Source organism: Castor canadensis, chromosome 14 (genome assembly GCF_047511655.1).
Source record: "Castor canadensis chromosome 14, mCasCan1.hap1v2, whole genome shotgun sequence".
Classification (NCBI taxonomy): domain Eukaryota; kingdom Metazoa; phylum Chordata; class Mammalia; order Rodentia; family Castoridae; genus Castor; species Castor canadensis.
The window spans coordinates 17,798,461-17,819,578 of NC_133399.1; the positions used below are offsets into that span (position 1 = coordinate 17,798,461).

General features: G+C 37.0%; 1 pseudogene; it reads left to right on the forward strand.

Moving 5' to 3' along the window:
* LOC109676064 (actin-like protein 9) overlaps window positions 1–20,136 on the forward strand; it is a 34,879-nt pseudogene extending 14,743 nt beyond the window's left edge.
* Window positions 20,137–21,118: the final 982 nt, after the last annotated feature.

The following is a 21,118-nucleotide window of genomic DNA, read 5'->3' on the forward strand; positions in this document are numbered from 1 at the left end:
GAGGTCATGTGGTGGGGAAAACTGCCTGTGCGCCATGGCCACAAAGTTCAAAACTCAATTAGAAACTAGTGTCCCAATGCCCCCTTCAAGGGCATGTCCTCAATGATCTAAGGCCATCTTAAAAGTTCTACCACTCCCTATTAGTGATTTGCTGGGAACAAAAAAGTTAATATATGGGGCACTCAAGGATATTTCAATGCCCAAACTTAGCATTAGCCTTGAGGTTCTCAGTCTTGCAGTCACGCTGTCCTGTAGGAGAATCTGAGGAGCTCAGTGAGGTGAACTGGGGTCCCATCCATACTGAATCCATTCATCTGCATTCTGAGGTGTGGGGAAATGAAGAGGCCCTGAAGAGATATCTGGGCAAGCAAGTGCCTGTTCATGAAGGGCAAGGGCAAGACCCTCATGACTAGAAGTGTGCACAGAATTGGGACAGAAAAAATATTAAATGGGCTCATTTAATGTTTCACTTCTGCTTTTATGTATTTAAAGGAAGTATTCTGTTGGTTTTCCTATTGTGCTCTTCCTGCCACAGCTCCTATTCATGCTGTTACATATTGAGTCACGTTTTTTACTTTTTAACTAGCCATTTTAACCTTGTACATCTAGAAACTGGCATTTTTTAGATATCTACAATAATAATTTGTTTCAAGTTTACAAAGTAAGTGAAATATTGCATAGTTAAGACACACTCTCCAAAGTGATGCCATGTGGAACTTGTTTTGAAATCTCAACAAGGAAACTCAGATACAGAGATGGATTCTGAGATGATGTAAATGAAATCAACTCAAGACTTATTCACATTTTTATTTGATTCACTTTCCTTTCAATCTACTCAATTTACTGAGGTTTTTCTACTCATGTAAATTGAGAACAGTATCTTATTCCTGTTTCAAGCCTAAATCTTATAACATGAGGTTAGGAATTTATACTCAGAGAATTTTTGTCAAATGGAGCAAAAACTGAGACAGGGATGGTTGAATACAAAGTTTGAATAAAAAATGGATGTAGACAGAATGAAACAAGGTTTTGGCATAGAAAAGAATTCCACCAGGTGGCTTAAGGATTAGCTCAATTGGGCAGAGTGCTTGCAGGCATGAATTCCTGGGTTTAATCCCTGGTACTGTAAAAAAAAAAACCTCATTTTTGCATATGCCTATAATCCTAGAAATTTAGAATACAGAGTTGGGAGGATTTCAGTTTGAGGTTAACATAAGCAAAACATTATCAAACTCTCTTTCAAACAATAGGGTTTGGTTCATGTCTGTAATTCCAACTATTTGGGATGCAGAGGTAGGAAAATTATGATCCTGAAGGAAAATTTCCTGGGAATATAGCTCAAGTGATAGAGTGCTTGCCTAGCAAGCAAAATGCTCTGAGATGAAGTCTACAGTATACTAAAAGAGTAGTCAAGCTCAGAGATATTCACTTTGATAACTACTAAGAAAAGCTAATACACATTCAGAAGATATCCCTGTACTCCCACGTTTATTGCACCATAATCACAAGAGTCAATATAAGGATCCAACCTGGACTCCCATTAATGAATAAATGGAAAAGGAAAATGTGGCACTTATACACAATGGAATGTTATTCAGCCATAAAGAATGAAATCCTGACACTTCCAGGAACATGATAAATTGGACATTAGGGTATGTGAAGTAAGCCAGACACAAGACAGATATTGTGTTCTCTACCAATGTGGAAACTCATCTAAGTCCATTTGAATGTAGGATATTGATTCATAAAATCTGGTAAAGATGAGAGAGAGGGGGGATAAGGGGAAGTTGGATAATTATCAAAACAGACAAAGAATCAATAGAACGGTGGGACTGGAGTTATCATTATCTTGTTATGTATTTCATGGAAATCTAGAAAAGAGGAGCTCAAAGGTAAATGATGAATGGCAGGAAATGATAACAATCCTGATTTACTCAATGCACACTGTATGCAAGTGTTGAAACACTACACTGTACCCTATCAGTACATACAGTTATTACATTAAATTTAAAAAATAACCCTGTGACAATTATATGCCAGTACCAATAAATCATATTACATACATTGCCTCATATAGTGTTTCTAGTAACTATTTATTTTGGCGAGGCTGTGGTTTGAAAGCAGGGCTTTATGCTCACAAAGAAGGACTCTACCATTTGACCCATACCTCCCACACATTTTCTGTGGTTATTTTGGAGATGGGGGTCTCCTGAACTATTTGTCTAGGCTGGCCTCTCAATCTCGGACCCTCAAGTTGCTAGGAATACAGGTGTGAGTTACTGGTGCTGGCTCCTAGCAACTCCTTTATGAGGAAATAAGAGGTTATGGTATCTAAGCAACTAGCTGAGATCATGGACTTAATGAAGAGGCTCAAATACAAGCCGTTGGCCCTTGGGCTGCTGTTGTAAGCCTGGTGTTGTCTTTAGGAAGCATTTTGAAATAATGGGTAAAACCCAAAGAAAATAGCACCTTCTGATCTCAACTCGTGCTTCTGGAAGCCTCCTCAACAAAAGGCTCTGGGTGTTGGAAACTGACAAGTAAGGTAACTCCAAAGTATGATTCCTTACAATTTCTTTAATATTTTGATTTTAATTTATTGGTATGTTTATGAAATCAGGTTTATGATTCATTCATATTTGTCTTTCTAAAGCATTGGTTCACATGCTTTGATCATGTTCTTATGTGTTTTCATTCTAAGTATATTGAAATAGTTTATATAGGTCTATTTAGCTATTTGAAACTAAATTTAGCTTAATTTTAAAAATAAATATTATTTTGTATATTTGAGGTTCTTTTTATTATAAAATTTTTATTAAGACATACTCATCATACAAGGGAATTCACTGTAACAATTCTGACTAGGCTTATATTGTGCATTAGTTACACCACCACCATTGTCTTTCACCAACCCCTCCCCACTCCAATTAAAGCAATTTCAAGAGGTTTTCTTTGTTCTACTGAATATAAGTATATGAAGTCCATCACCCAAATAAACTCACCCTAATTTCCTCCATTTACCTTCTCCCTCTAACTGGTACCTCTCACACTCAGTCTCTACATATTTTGTAGTCACGTCTTTCATTATTTAAGTTGATGTTCAAAGAGGTTTCCAGTGTATACCCTCTGTGGGTATATTTTACTTTGCTTTGTTTACCCACTTCTGTTTTTATCCCTTACCCCCATTTTTCAACAGCTTTCAATACATGTCCTTATAGTCTATACATGCACAGATACTATGTTTTAAGATATTAATGGTTTGCTTTCATTGTCTTTTCTGTTTCCTCATTGTCCAAGAATAATTCCATCATTAGTAACATGTTCTACATATGACTTTGTATATAATCATGCTTGATATTTTTTGTATATGTGTATTATTTAGATCTATCTGCCAAGTATGGGAGAACACATGTGGCCTTTGTTTTTCTGAGACTGGTTCACTTCACTTAACTTGATATCTTCCAATTGTATCCATTTACCTTCAAACCACATTTCATTATTTCTTATAGCTGAGTAAAACATCACTTTGTAAATATACCATATTTTCTTGATCCAGTCATGAGTTGTAGGGCATCTGGGTTGTTCCCAAACCGTGGCTATTATGAATAGTGTTGCAATGAACATCGGTGTAAAGGTGTGTCTGTTGTATCCTAACTTAACGTTCCTTCATGTGTATACCCAAGATCAGTATCACTGGATAATATGGCAGTTCTGTCTTCAGGTTTTTGAGGAATTCAAAAACCTGAAGCATTCCATACTGGTTGTACTTATTTCCACTCCCACCAGCACTGTATAAGGGTTCCTCTTTCTCCACATCCTCACCAGCATTTGTTTGTTGTTGTTTGTTGTTGTTGCCCTTCAATATGGCCATTCTAACTGGGGTGAGATGAAATCTCAGTGTAGCTTTGATTTCCATCTCATTTATAACCAGGGATGTTGAATAATTTTTCATGTTTTTACTGACTATTACTACAATTTCCTTTGAGAATTTTGTTTAATTCATTGGGACATTGTTGGGGTTTAATTTTTTGAGTTCTCTGTAGATTCTGGATATTAGTACCTTACTGGATGAATAGGTGACAAAGATATTCTCCCATTCTGGGGCTGTCTCTTGTGTCTAGAAACTGTTTCTTTTGCTATACAGGAGCTCTTTAGTTTGATGCATTCCTATTTATTCATTCTTTTTCTTAGATGCTCAGCCTTTTGAGTTGTGTTTAGGAAGTAGTTCCATATACCTATCTCTTCCAGTGTATTTCCTACTGCTTCCTGGAGTTGTTTCAGGCCTTATATTAATGTCTTTGATCCACTTTGAGTTGATTTTGGTACAGAGTGAAGAAAGGGATCCAGTTTCAGTATGTCACATGTGGATATCCAATTTTCCCAGCAGCATTTGTTAGAAAGGCTGTATGTTTTCCATCATGTGTTATGAACTCCTTTGTTGAAGATATGTTGGTTGTAGATGAGTATATTTATGTCTGGGTCTTTCTATTCTGATCCTTTGCTCTTCCTATATGTTTTTGTGCCAATATCTTAATTTTTGTCTCTGTAGTATCAATTCAAGTCCAATATTGGGATATCTCCAGCATTGAACATTTTGCTCAGAATTCCTTTGGCTATTTGAGGTCTTTTTGTTTCAATATGTATTTCAGGATTTTTCTATTTCTGTGCAGAATGTCATTGGAATTTTGATAAGAATTGCATTGAACATGTAGATTTCTTTTGGTGGTATGAACGTTTCAGTGTTGATTCTACCAATCCACAGCATGGAAGGTATCTTTGATTTACTTCTTCAGAGGTTTAAAGCTTTCATTAAAAAGGTCTTTGGTTTCTTCCATTAAAATTATTCAAAGGTACTTTATTGTTTTTGAGGCTATTGTAAATGGGAATGTTTCTGTGATTTCTTTCTCAGTTTGTTCATTGTTGGTGTATAGGAAGTGTATTGATTTCTGTATAATTTGTATCCTAATAGTTTGCCAAAAGAGTTCATGATATCTGATAGTTTTCAGGATCTTTTAGATATAGTATCCTGTCAGCTACAAAGATGGATAGCTTGATTTCTACTTTCCCTATTTTAATTACTTTTATTTTTTTCTCTTGTCTTATTGTTATGTCTAGGAATTCCAAAGGCTATATTGAATAGGAGTGGAGAAAGCAGACATCCTTGTCTCATTCCTGACATTAATGGACATTGTTTCTGTTGTTCGGCATTTAGTATGATGTTGGTTATAGATTTGTCATATATAGCCTTTATTATGTTGAGGAACATTCCTTCTATTCCTAGTTTCTTCAGAGCTTTTATCATGAAGGGTGGTGAATTTTGTGAAAGGCTTCTATTGCATCTATTGAGAGGATCATGTGGTTTTTGTTCTTGCTTCTGTTTATATGCTGTATTATGTTTATGGATTTATGTATATCGATCCATCTTTGTATCCCTAGAATGAAACTGACTTGGTGGTGGTGTGTGATCCTTTTGATGTGTTGTTGAATTCTGCTTGCCAGTATTTGGCATGAATCCTTGACTCTACATTCATTAATGATATTTGTCTATAATTCTCTTTTTTGGTTGCATCCTTATTGGGTTTTGGAATGAATGTAATGTTGGCTTCATAGAATAAGTTTGGTAGTGGCCATTCCCTTTCTATTTCCTGGAAAAGTTTAAGGAGTATTGTTGTTATTTCTTCTTTAAAATTTTGTTAAAATTTGGCTGTGAATCCATCAGGTCCTAGACACTTCTTTGTAGGGATGCTTTTTCAATTTCATTGTATTTCATAGGTCTATTCAGGTGATTAATATTTTCTTGGGCTCAATTTTTGTTGGTTATATGGATCTAGAAATTTATCCATTTCATCTAGAGTCTCCAGTTCATGTGAATATAAGTTTTCAAAGTACACGCTAATGATTCTCTGGATTTCATTTGTTCTTGTGGATATGTCACCTTTTCCACATGTGGTTTTATTATTTGGGTCTTTTATCTCCTCCATTTTATCATGTTCGCTGAAAGTTTGTCAGTGTTTTTAATATTTGCAAAGAATCAACTTTTTTTCATCTCAATCTCTTTGGTCTCAGCCCTGATCTTTATAATTTCTCTCAATGAGCTAGTTTTGGGTTAGGTTTGTTCTTGCTTTTCTGGAGTTAAGGTGCATCATTAGGTTGTTTATTTGAGGGGTCTCTGCTTTTTTTTAATATAGGCACTTAGAGCTATAAACTTTCCCCTTAGCACAGCCTTTGCTGTGCCCCACAATTGTGGTAGGTTGTATTTTCATTTTCATTAGATTCTAAGGACATTTTTATTTCTTCCCTAATTCTTTGGTAAGCCATTGGTCTTTCAGCAATGTGTCATTCAGTCTCCATGTGTTTGCATATTTTCTGTGGGTTTTTTGTTGTTGTTGAGGCCTCGTTATATTCTGTTGTGATCTGATACAATGCAGTGTTATTTCAGTTTTCTTGAATTTTTTGAGAATTACTTTGAGTCCTAAAATATGACCTATTTTGGAGAAAGTTTCATGAGCTGCAGAAAAGAATGTGTACAACCTGATTGCTTGATGAAATACTTTATAGATATTTAATATGTCTAGTTGGTCTAAAGTATATAGGACTTCTGAAGTTACTTTGTTGGTCTTCGGCCTGGATGACCTATGTGTTGTTGACAGTGTGGTATTCAAGTGTCCCACTATCAGTGTCTGTGCTCTTATGTACATTATAGGTTGTGTTATTAACGTAAATGGGTTCCCCTTTGTTGGCTCTTATATTTTAAGAATTGATGTTACCTCTTCCTGAATTGTTTCATAATTAATATTAAGTGGCATTCACTTTCCTTTTGACTGATTTTATTCTGAAATCTATTCTGTCAGACACTAGTATAGCTATAGGGTCCATTTGCTTGGAGAAACTTTTTCCACCCTTTCACTCGAAGCCTGTGTTTATTTGGGTCTTTTTAAAAACTATATATATACATACATATACATATATATCATATATATGATATATATGTATATGTATGTATATATATGTGTATATATATATATATATATATATATATATATATATATATATATATATATATATTTCCCTGGGGCCATTGATGCCATTTATATGCAATGTTAATAATGAGCGATGCCTATTGTTTTGAGTCATTTTTATTCCCCTGTTGTTTAGTTTTACCTATTCCTTGTTTACTGCTCTGCCTTCAAAAGGGTTTGTTCATCTTTGAGTCTTCCTGTCTCACACTAATTTCTTCATTTGTATGCAAAATTCTTTTAAGTACCTTCTGTAGTGCTGACTTGGTAGTCGTGAATTCCTTTAGTTTTTCCTAGCTATGGGAAGTTTTAATTTCTCCTTCAATTAAGAAGAATAGTTTTGCTGGATAGCCTAGTCTAGGTTGGAAGTTCCTTTCTTTCAGGTCCTGAATTATGGTGGTCCATGACCTTTTTCATTCAGTGTTTGTGCTGTTGTTCTAAAGGGTTTGCCTTTATATTTGACTTGTCTTTTTCTTTTGCAGTTTTCAGTATTCTTTCCTTATTCTGTTTGATGAGTGTTTTGATTATACCCAGGATACAAAGATTTGGTTTTCTCATAGTATTCCAGGTGTCTTGCATAGTCCATTCATATTTTCTTAAGATTCTTTTGTGATCTTTTACTGTTTGATCTAATTCTTCTATTTTGTCTTTTGTTCCTGATATTTTATTTTCAACTTGCTCCATTCTGTTGACCAAGCTTTTGATTGAGATTCTTATTTGGGATATCAAGTTGTTTATTTCAGATTGGTTTTTTTCAGGGTCTCCATATCTTTATGGAATTCCTCTTTCATATGCTGCATAATCTTTTTAATATCATTCATCTGTTTGTATTCTCTTTGAGCTCATCTAATTGCTTATCTCTGAGATAAGATACTAGCTTTTGTATCTCTTTTTTGATGTCATTAATCATTTTACTATTGTTTCCTAAAATTGATGTCTGTTTCTCTATTTAGGTGTTTAGATCCTTAGCGGTGAGGTAGGCTTTTGATGGAAAGCTATTGCCTTGCTGTTTCATTCTGCATTGAGATTTTCACATCAGGAGTTATTTTTGGTTGAGGTTTTAATCTTATGTGCCCCTATAGCTGGAGTTTTGAGCTTTTTACTCTGGGGTTTCAGCAGATTCCCTCAGAGAGTGGTATGCTAGAAATATATCCCCTTACAAGCTCTTGTTGTGGTGGAGATTTCATCTTTCCAACCCTCAGTGATGTATCTGGGTTCATGCCTTTGGATGGAGGCTAGGACTCTTCCATGGTCACAGTGTGAGTGCTAGGCCTCTGTGCACTGTGGGAGGCAGGTCTCCTGGCACCTGCAGCATAGCAAAATACCATACAGTGGATAATCAGGGATTCCAGCTTTTGGGGGAGACATGGCTCTCCTGCGGGCAGGTGCAGTGGGAAGTACTGGGCCTCTTTGCAGCTTGAGGAAGTAGGTCTTCTGGAGCCACCTAAAGAATAGCAGATTACAGCTTTCTTCCCCTCAGCAGGGAGTCTGGAGTTCTCACTCTTTAGTGTATGAGCAGGGACTACCCTGTGGTCAGGCATGGTGGGAAGTGCTGAGCGTCTGTGAATCATGGGGTGCAGGCCTCCTGACATCTGTGGAGCAGCAGATTGTCACCCAGTGGAGGACATGAGATTCCACCTCTTAAAACTTGGGAGATGGGACTCTCCTGAAGGCACATGTGGTTGGAATTGCATAGACTGTGCACTTTGGGGAAGCAGGCCTTCTGGCACCACCCACAGAGTGAAGGTTACTGCTTTCCTCTACTCAGTGGGTAATCTAGCATGCTTGCTCTTTAAAGGGAGAGTAGAGGCTGTCCTGCTTTTCAGCACAGTGGGGAGTGCTGGCCTGTGTATACTGTGGGAGGCGGGTCTCCTGGTGCCCACAGAGTATCAGAATACTTCTCAGTGGAGGAGCTGCTTAGACAACAGAGTTGGGACTATCCTGCAAGCAGACACAGTGTGAAGTGCTTGACATCTATACACCCTGGGCAAGCAGGTGTTGTAGTGCCTCTGACAGAAAGCAGGTTATTGCTTTCCTCTCCTCAGTGAGAAATCTGGGAGACAGGGGCTCTCCTATGGGAAGGAGTGGTGGGGAGCTCTGAGCCTTGGTACACCTTAAGGAAGCATGTCTTCTGGCACCCACAGTGTGTCAGATTACTGCTCAGTGGAGGAACTGGGTTCACACTCTTTGACATGGCAGCAGGGCCTTTATCCTGGTTTGGGGTAGTATGGAGTTCTGTGGGAAGGAAAGCCTCCTGGTGCCAGCAGAATAGCAAAGCGTGGAGCCTCTGGTTCAATTCCATGTGTGACAGCGAGCTCCAGTCACTGAGTAGCAAGCTGCAGGTGCCCATGAAGCAGCAAAGCCATGTGGCTTAAACCTACTTGTGCCGAGGTCTGGGCTTCCAGGGGTCATGGCTATAGACTTGTGATATAGAGCTTTACTAAGTTGAAATACATTCCTTCTATTCCTAGTTTCATTAGATCTTTTATCGTGAAAGGATGTTGAATTTTATCAAAGGCCTTTTTCACATGTGTTGAGATGGTCGTGCAGCTTTTGTCTTTGGTTCTGTTAATATGTGGTATTGCATTTAATGATTTGTGTATGTTGAAACATCCCTGCATCCCTGAGATGAAACTGAAGTGTCTGGTAGAATTCAGCTGTGAATCTTTCAGGTCCTGGACTTGTTTTGGGGGAGAGTCTTTACTGCTGCTTCAATTCATTTCTAGTTATAGATTTATTAAGGTGATTTATATTCTCTTCAGTTTTGGAATGTCATGTGTCTATAAATTTGTTCAGTTCTTCCAGGTTTTCTCATTTATTTGAATATAGACTTTTGAAATACAGTACTGTGAAACATCTGGCCTACCTCTTTTTGCTCAGAGTTGTACTTCCTGTTCAGGCTCTGTTTTTCATATGAATTTTAATATTAATTTTTTTACTTCTCCAAATAATGACATAGGTATTTTTGGTGTGAACTGAATTCTACCTGTACATTGCCATTTCTACAATATTGGTTCTCCCAATCCACATATATGTGAAGCCTTCCCAACATTTGCTGTATTCTTTGACTTCTTTCTTCAAGGTTTTATAGTTTACATTGTAGAGTCAATTCACTTCCTTATTTGTGTTTATTTCTAGTTTTTTTTTTCTTTTGAGGCTATTGTGAATAGCATTGTTTTCTCGAATTCTTTCTCAGCATATACAAAGAACTACTTATTTTGTGTGTTAATTTTGAGTCCTGATACATTCAAAGGGGTTCTCAGACCTAAAAGGTATTTGATGAATCTGTCTTTCATGTATAGGATTATATGATATGCAAATAGGAATAATTTTAGTCTTTTTATCCCTATTTGAATTCCTTTTATTCTTCCTGCCTTATTGCTCTTGCTAGGAATTGCAGTACTATATTGAATAAGATTGGGAAGAGTTGGCAATCTTGTCTCATTCCTAACTTTATAGGTAATGAGTTCAGTTTTTCCCATTTTGTATGTTTTTGTCTATAGTTTTGTCATATATAGGCTTCATTATATTGATGTACTTTTCTTGTAGTCCTAATTTCTTCAGAGATTGTATCACCCAAGATGTTGAATATTCCCTAGTATCTTTCTGCATGTGTTAAGCCCATGAAGACTCCTTATTGGTGTATTTAGCCTGCATTGCCCTGTTTTTCTCTACTGTCACAGCTGTTTTATCTGGGGACCTTGCAAAATAGCAAGACACTCCAATTGTCAAGGTCAATAACCAGGCTTTCTGCTACATCCTGCTGTCTCTCTCACCTTCTGCATTCTCAGTTACTGGTTCTTCATTGCCCATCTTAACACAGCAACCTGCATCTTGCAGCAGACCACATTAGGAATTGTGTTTTTGGTGGCTATTTCCACTGTTTTGACCAAAATTTTACTATGGTTCTGACCTTCAACATCACTTCTCCAGGAAGAAGAAAGAGGTGATTTCTGGTATCAAAAGAACCTATCTTCATCATCCCCATCTGCACCATGATCCAACTGTCTGTGGAATCTAACTGGGAATATCTCCTCCCCTAGGATATTTTTAAACACAGATATGCACTCTGAACATGGCTACATCATCATCATTTATTACAAAGGTTCAGCTGTGGCTTTCCTGTCCAGGAACCTGCCTGACACATTCAATGAAGCCAAGTTCCTGAAGTTCAGCATGATGGTTTCTGCAGTGTCTGAGTCACCTTCCTCCCTGTCTACCACAGCACCAGGATGAGGTCATGGTGGCCTTGGACCTCTGCTCCATCTTGGCTATAAGTGAAGGACTTCTCAGCTGCATCTTAGCTCCCAAATGCTGTGGCATTTTGTAAGGCCAGATAGGAATTTCCTGTATGGGTTCTGGGATAAAACCAATTCTAGGTGCAATAAGACTTCTGAAAACTTAACTTTTGTGTGTCTTAAAAAACAGGGTCTGATGATAAAGCTTCACCTCTCTAGAAGTCAGATACTCAAATTAAGAATGTAATTTACTTCAGTATTTGAAAACCTACTTTTTCTAGCAGAGTTAGGATTTCCACAATCTGCACCTTTCATATCTTCATGATTGATTTTTCTCTGAATTTTTTTCTTTCCAATGAATCTGAAATAATTTCTGAAAACCTTGCTGACTTGTTGTCCTTTTCACCTTCATGTTCCCTTCTTATTTGTTATTTACCATAAGTTATTGTATTTTCATGTACTAAATTTGTAAATATGAATCACACTGTTTTCAATGTATCCATTATATTTTTTCATTATTTTTATATTGAAATCATGTCATGTACTTAACATATTAAAAATAGTATGGTTTTAAAACTAGTAGAATATTTATATTCTAATTTTGTCTTTTGTAATATTCCTGAGACACATTTTGCAGATTTCCTCTTTCTTGTGAACCTTAGAATTGTAGGACCAGTTTAACATATAGTAAAACAAATATTCAGGCATTTTCTCTGTCAATGGATTGATTTCACAGATAAATTCTAGCAGAGAGCAAAGAGATAACCAAAAAATAAGCTTCCCATCTGTGCCCAGAAATGTATTTTTTCTATCCTTCCTCATCAACCTCTATTCATTATCTACATTATATATATACATACTCATAGTATATGTACCTATCTCCTAATTTGTCATGTTATATGCAAATGTATGTATGTAACATATTATATACAATAAATATTTGTCACATCTACCTTAAGTACCTTATAGAGATTGATACAGAAAAGGAAAACTGCAGCCTTTGTCAGGTTATTTTTTGTTGTAAAATATGGGGAGATAAAATATTATAATGAAGTGAATTTGATCAACATACATTATATGCATGTATGAAGGTGTCACAATGAAACACGTTTGTACAATTAATATATGCTACTTTAAAAAAGAAAGTCAGCATTTCTTATATCAAAGTTTAATTCACTTTTGAGTTCCATATTTGTGATATTCGTAGTTTTAGGAAATTACGGGCATATAATCTTCTAATGGCAAATTTATCTCACAATTTGCATTATTTATTCATCTTATTTTTCTATTTATGTGGCTAATATGATACTTGACTATTAGGTGGACATGGATCTCCTCTATTTCTTCTGTATTCAGTGGAAAAGCTGCCAAAGATTTTGCTATGAAATAAGTTGTGTGTCTCATATTTGGGGAACATTATTTCCCAAATTAAAGCTTTTTCTTGCATTAAGAATTGGTCAGAGTATTACAAAGATGAAAATCAATTTGTTTCTTGCTTTCCCTTTAAGTGAGGTTTTTCATTACTTTTATACATTTCATTAATGATGTTGAACTTTTGTTATTGAGTAAAACCTTAATTATTCAGTGTGTGTAGGAGTTTTTATGAAATCATTTATTTTTATCAAAAATATTTCTTCCAAATTATAAAAGTATATTCCTTTGTGCTTATGCTCGTTTTCTCTTTTGTTCACCAAATTTTAAGAAAGATAATGAATTTTATGCCAGTCTACAGCTTAAGAGATATGTGTTAAACAACTGTCACTTCATTTAAGTATACAAACACCTTATGAGTAGAGTCCACATTTGCAGATTAAAATATAAATACAGACAATTTAACTAATTTGTCCAAGGATATACATTTGTTGGGGAAGCAAAGACACTGTATCTTGTTAATGTGACTCCAGTAACAGCAAAATTTTATTTCTATCCATACTAGGTTGTATTTTAATCATATTCATGCCCCATTACTTTCTAATCTCCTTCATCCCCACTTTTAAAATGAATGTTTCAGTATGCTATTTTCATATACACATAGGGTGCATTTAAATCATATTTACCCCATTGATTTGTATTCCTTCACCCCATCCCACAGGTAAACTCTCCCTCTCACATTCATGTCTTACTTATTTTTAGATCTGGATTATGCATGTGAAAGACATGATTTTTGTCTTTCTGACCTTGACTTATCTCATTCTAAATCAGGATCTGCCATTCCATCAATTTTCCTGAAAATGGCATAATTTCATTCTTCTTTATGACTGAATAATCATTAATTGTGTATATATACTACATTATGTTCATCCATTCATCAATTAATGAGCATACAGGCTGACTCAAAAGTTGGATGTTGTGAATACTGCCATAATTAATAGGCGTGTTCAGGTATCTGCTTTCCTAAATACTTTTAGGTTGTGTCCAAGACTGGTAGGGCAGGATCATATGGAAGTTCTATTTCTAGTTTTGATGATTTTGCAGAACCTTTCTTCTGATTTCCATAGTAACTTCACTAAATTCTTTCTCAACAGCACTGTGTAAAGTTTCTATTTTTTTGCATACTCACCAGAATCTGTTGTTTTTTTGTTTTCTTGATGACAGCCATTCTGAAATCAGTGAGGAAGAATTTCAATGTAATTTTTATTTTAATTCCCTATAAGAGGTAGACACTAGAGGCACAGAAAGTATGCCAACAAAATAATACCAGAAAATTTGTCAAATCTTGGGACAGTGATGAGAATTCTGATTCAGTAAATTTTTAGAACAAAACAGATAAGAACAGCAAATAACCTCTCCATGTGTGTTCTAATTAAAACATTAAAATTCATGAAATAAGGGCAGAATATCAAGATTCCAGAGAGAAATTCCAAATTACATACAAATACAAAACCATCAGAACTACAGCAGACTGCTCATAAGAAACACTAACATAGAAGCACATGGGATGGTATGTTTGCTGCCTTAAAATAAAATAACTGTCACCATAGAGCACTGTTTCCAACTAATATCCACATAATTGAAGGAGAAACAAACACGTTCATGATAAGATTAAAGGAATTCATTACCATTAAAGCAGAATCTTTGGAGATACTTAAAGGAATCCTAAACACAGATGAGGAATTAAAACACAATCATGAGAATATAGGAAAGAATTCTCATGAGAAAAAGTAGATAAGCAAATGAGTATAAGAAATGAATTAAACATTAAAAAAATAATGAAGTAGGGATTAGTACAGATCTTTTAATAATATCTCTGAATGATTGGAGAACTGATGGACTAGATTAATAAACAAGATGCAATCATTTGTTGCTTACAGGAAATAAATGCACCTCCATCAAAAAGACAAAGACTTTAAGTGAAAACATGATAAAGGATATTCCAAAAACATCGAACCCCAAAACAAGCAAATGTAGGTCAACTCATATCTGACAAAGTAGAAATCAAACTGAAAATAATTGGGAGAGAAAAACAAGTGCAAGAAATTCCCTTTATCAAAGGGAAACAAGCAATCAATAGGTTAGAACAACTGTAAATATATATGCTCTGAATATTGGCACATCCAATTTTATAAAACATACACTACTGGATATAAAATGACAGACTCCCTAACACAACTTAGTAACTAATTTTAACTATCCTTCTCTCACCACAGATAGGTTGTTTGGGAAAAAAAATCAACAAAGAAACTTCAGAATCAAATGGACTTAATGGACACCTATAGAATATTCACTTATGAGCTGTGTAATATACATTTTCCCTGCAATAAATAGAACTTATTCCAAAATCTATTGTGTTTTAAAGCATAATGCAAGCCTTCAAAATGGAAGAAAAATTAATAACATCTTTCTTTATTAGATCCAGAGGAATAAAATTGCAAAGAGAAACTACTGAAAAAGTATAAACTCATGCACATTAAACAATTTGCTTTTGAATGACAAGACATTGAGGATATAAAGTTGAAATTAGAAATTCTTAAAATGAAATGAAAATAAAACACAACATATCAGAACCTATGAGATACAATGAAAGCCTTTTTAAGAAGGAAATTTATAGCTATTATTGTCCACATTAAGAGATCAGAGATCTCCCATAAATAACCTAATTATACACCTAAATGTCATTAGAAAAGAAATCAATCCCAAAATTAGTAGAAGTAAAGAAATAAGAACTATCAGAGCTGAAATTAAATGAAATGGAATAATGCAAAGGATCAATGAAGCAAATAATTTGTTCTTTGAGAATATAAACAGGGTTAACAACCCCTTGGCCAAACAAATAAGAAGAAAGAGAGAGTAGATATAAATTAATAAAATTATAGTTTAGCATGGTGTTACATGCCTGTAATCCCAGCCATCAATACCCTATATCACAAAAATAATAAAATTAAATATAGTAGATGAAAATGGTAATATTTTGACAGATACCACTGAAATCTAAAGAAATGACTAGTAATGAAATAAAATTATCCCATATCACCATCCATCTTCACTATACTGCTTGAAATCTTAACCATAACAACAAAACAAGATAAAAAGTAAAAAAGATAAATATAGGAAAGTTTCAAGTCAAATTATTCTTGCTTGTAGTTGATTTGATCCTATACTTCAGGATGAAAGTAGAAGACTGTTGATCAATACTTTCAACAAAGTAGCAAGATACAAAATCAACACACAAAAATTAGTAGCTTTACTATATACCAGCAATGAACTCATGACAAATGAAGCCAGGAAAATAATCCTACTCACAATAGGCTCAAAAATGCCAGGAATAAACTTAACCAAAAATGTTAAATACTCAAACATGCAATGTGTAAAGAACTGAAGAAAAAAATGACATCCTTTGTTCATGAACTGGAATAATGAAGATAAATAAAATGGCCAAATTGCCAAACTTGATACACAAACTCATTGCAATCCCTACCAGATATCCAAAGGCTTTCTTCACAAAAAAGAAAAATGAGTCATAAAATTCATATGGAAATACTAAAGACCCCAAATAGACAAAGCTATTCGAGCAAAAAAGAATATTGTTGGAAGTATCACAATACCTGACTTCAAACTATTCAAAGAAGCGATTGTCACAAAACCGTCATGGTACTGGCAAAAAAACACATTTAGACCAATGCAACACAATAGTAGATCCAGAAATATCTCCAACACAGCTGTATCCATCTGATTCCAGGCACAAAACACTAAAAACATACATTAGGAAAAAAAGATCACCCGTTTAACAAATGGTGCTGCAAAAACTTGATATCCACACGTAGAAGACATTTCAAGGACATTAATGCAAAATCTAAAACTTTGAAGCTAGTAGAGGGAAACACAGGACAAACTTTCAAGGTGCAGACATCAGAAATGACTTTCGGAAGAGAGCACCAAAGCTCAGGAAATAAGAACAAGAAGTGACAAATGAGATTGAATTAAGTTAAAAACCGTCTGCACAGCAAAAGAAACAATCCAAACTGAGAAAAACAACCTATAGAGTGGGAGGAAATCTTTGCCAGGTATTAAACCAATGGGAGATTAATATCAAGAGTGTATAAAGAACTCAAAAATGTAAACGAGCAAACAATCCAATCAGTAGATAGAAAAATGAACAGAACTGACAGTTTTCAAAGGCAGAAACACCAAGGGTGAAAAATACATGAGATAAAGTTATATATCCTTATCAATGCAGATCAAAACTGCACTGAGAGTCCACCTTACCAGTCATAATAGCTATAATCAGGAAAACAAATAACATCAAATCCAGGCAGGAACATGAAGGAAAAGAAATGCTCATTTATTGCTGGTGGGATGTATATTGGTTCATTCACTATGGAAATACATTTGGGGGTTCCTCAAAATATTAAAATAGCACAGATTACCCAGCCACATGACTTCTAGATATATAGCTTAAAGAAAGTCAGCTTACTACAGATATATCTGCATACGCATGTTCATCCTAGCACTAATCACACTATTCAAAATATGGAATCAGCCTTGATGTCCACACAGTGATGAATGGATAAAGAAAAAATGGTATATATAAAAAGTGGGGTCTCAGTAGTAAAGAATAACAAATGATGTCATTGGTAGGTAAATAGATGGAACTTTTGATCCCCAGGTTAACTGAAATAAGACATTCCCAGAAAAGGAAGTACCACAGGTTTTCTCTCATATGTGGAATCTAGGGGGAAAAAAGCACACAAAAGTAAAATGGATAGAAGGAGGACTCCTAGGGATGTGGAAAAGGAAGTGAAGAGCTGATAGCAGAAGAGGACATAAGAAAGAGTAAGGCAGTGAGTATGATCAAAGTACATCATACACATGTATGGAAGTATCATAATGAAAATCCCAAGTTGTAAAATAAATACATCCCAATAAAAAGGAAGTAAATGTATCAGAAAACCATGTTTGAAATCAGTGAATTTGTTGTGACCAGTCAAAACAATCCTCAATAAATTTCTGAGTGAATGAAAATTTTCACCAGCATGCATTAGATCACTCACACCTAACTTAAATAAGTGAATTAATTTAAGTGTCCAAAAAACCCACTATTCAATAGACCTTACTCACTGGCTGAGGAAGGCATCAACACACAATTAGAGAAATAAACTCATTTTCATTCAATAGTGCTGTTCCTGGTGATTTTATCCCTCTGTGTGTGCACACACACAAAGAAAATTTTTCTTTTGTTAGCAGGTTATATTTGCACAAGGGGTACATTGTGACATTTACGTAAGAGCTTACAATGTAACTTAGTCACATTTTTAAAAATTTCTCTCTCACAACAGATATCAGTCCTGGGTTTGACACAACTCTCCTAATGCACTGTGATGCCTTCTCTCCATTGGTTTTGCTTTGTTTCGGAGTGCTGGGGATCAAACCCAAGGCTTTACACACATTAGGTAAGAGCTCTAAAATTGAGCTACATCCTCAGCCCAACTATCCTTTGCTTCCTAAAGCACATTCACTTCTATCTGTACTTGAAGGCCTGTATCCCACAGGGCTCCACTCCCAGGGGTTGGGGAGCAGATAATTCTTCCTGGAGAGAAGGCATAACCCTTGCTCCATACAGTGAGGCCTCAGAGAGGAAACCAGAGAATCTGGGGACAGAGAAAGGTAGAATCTGTATTTGAAATGGCAAATGTCTGCTGGGCAAAACAGAATGTGGAGTGTGATTCAGGCAAGAGGGAAAGAGTAGGCAGAATAAAACAGAATAGGATGCCCCTATTCCTCCCTATCTCTCCCTAAACCCTATGCTAGGCTGACCTCATTTATTTAGCAAATCAGAAAGCCAAGCTGGACAGTTACCTTCTGCTCAATATTGTCAGGAGTCATGGCAAGGTATCCACAGAAGGAACCTTGAATGTTTGTTGTCAGTTCTGGGCAGTAGATACTCACATGAACTTTAGATTGTATGTGTGTTATCCATGGAGGTGGTTCTGGAATCCAGGAGCTGAGTCAGAGGCCCATACTCTGTGTTCAAAGTTGGCATTTTGGGGATAATCCTGAATAGATGAGGGCCCTGAGACAAAAGGGGGCCCAACCGTCACCCTGCATTGTGAAGTCTTCAGAACACAGGGCCCAGTAGGGTGCTGTCCTAGACCACTGGCCCTCCCCTTTCCCTGAAGGCCCTCTAAAACCTGGCTGACCTGGCCTCTTCTTGCTGCAGCTTTCCACTCCAGTGAAAAGTGGGCAGCCTTACCAAGCAGCCCAACAAGCCTCCTGAAGCCATGGATGTAAATTGTCCCCAGTTCCAGGAGCCCCAGCCTTCCCCAAAGGCCCCCAGTCTTGACCTGAGCCCCAGTTCAATCTTGGTGAAAAATTCTGCAGCATAGCTGTAGGACTCAGCAATCTCTGGGAACTCTGGCTAGAAGACACCTAGATTCTTGCATCCCCTGTGAAAAGAAGGCAGGACACAGAGATGTAGTGAGGTAGATAATGTAGTTTATTTTAGGTGAGGTATGGCACCATAAAGTATTGTTTCTGCCAGGTGGGGTGGAAGACAACAGTGTGAGAGCTGGCACTGGTGCAGCCCATTCATAATGGCATTGTAGTGGACTGGGTAGCAGCCAACTCATCTGGTGCCATATGCAGGAACATGACCTCCAAGTGGCAGCCCACACCACCTGCTGCTCTTCTCTGGTCCGCCCTTCAGCACAACACCGAGTGCAAGAAGCTGCTGAAAGTGGCCCTCTAGTCAATGTGCTCACCAGCCATGTATGTGGTGCCTAGTTTGGTTTTGTCACTCTATTCTTCACAGGCATGTCAGTGAGCACATGGTAGACAATAGCCATGGGGTTAGCAACATGGTGCCTGTTTAAGAGGGCTACAACCTGCCTGAGGCTATGAAGTTCTTAGACCTGGCTGGGAATGATCTGACCATCTTTCTGGCAGAGTTGCTGCTGAGCTCTGGCTTCTCACTGTGACAGCAGGACCTGGTCACTATGGAGAATATCAAACATCCTTACTGCTACATCACTTTGAGTTTCCCTAAGAAGCAGGTGTAGCTGCATCAGGACTGCTAGAATTTCCCAAAGCTGCCTGAGAGCTGGGCTGTCATGCTGGGCAATGAGCTGTTCCACTGTCCAGAGTTATTTTCCATTCCCTGGAGATCCCAGGGCTGTAGCCTGTGGACCTCTGCACCATGCCTGAACAGAGCCTTTGCAAGGTACTCCAGGAACACCAGCTTCTAAGTTGCCCAGAACATGCTGCTGTGTGGAGGTTCCTTGCTCTTAACCCAGTTCATTAACTTCATGGTGGAGCTTCTGCATGCTCTCCCCCTTATGACCCATATGGTGGTGACTGCCCAATCCACCAAAAATGTCTCAGTGTGGAACAGGGGCTTCATCTGGCCTCCCTGGACACTTTCAGTCCTTCTGGGTCCTGTGGGTCCAGTATGAGGAACAGGATCCTACCTCATATATGGCAATTGCTAATGACCCAGGGATCAGGTAGGAAGAGAATTGGGGAGGAAAGACTTTCTACATACTCAGCTCTGTTCTATTGTCCTCTGACCACTCCATCTACAAAGACTCACCCAGATACCTCTTAGGTTCTGAACCTAACCAGATACCCATCCCACTGAGATTCCCCCCAAAACATCCCTGGCTAGAATCTGTCCAATAATATATCCCATGACCCATTCTCTGAGACCCCAATTCTAAATCAACCTCTCCCATAACCAACCTATGACACAAAATTCTTTTCTAATCCTATCAATCAGGAATCTTTAGCTCAAACACACAAATACAAGGCACCTTAACTTTGGAGAAGCACAAACCCACACATGATCTCTCCAGACACCATCAGATTCTGACCCCTAATATGATCAACATGACATGTCACTTTAGATAAAGCCCCCAATACTGCTTAGGTCTCTAAATCTCCATCTCACACAATTTTGAAGTGCTCCTCAAAGCCTACCTGAAGCCTCCTCAAAGCCTACCTTTCTCCAAGGAATCTGTACAGGGCTCTCCATGAACACTTCCTGAATTCTAACTAGGGCAGTCCAAACCCTACATGATCTTAACCCCATTTCTAATGCTCCTAAAGGTATCCATTAAGTTCCACTGATTTTCAGAACCCCAAATGCACCCTCCTCCTAGTTTACTCACAGAGTCTGTATACAAGTCTCCACCTACCACAGAAACCCATATTCTGATATCAGTGGTCTCCCATACAATGACCATTAAAGTATCCCTGGTATCCAAAACTCAAGGCTGAAACTGTCCCTTCCCCCTCATGATTTGTTCCCCCAAACCTCCCACACCTGTGCCCTTGTCATCATTTCTCCCACACACTATCTCTAATATATAGTGTACAATGAACACCAACATCAAAACTTCAAAACCCAGGATGGCCCTAGTATTCAAAGATCACACT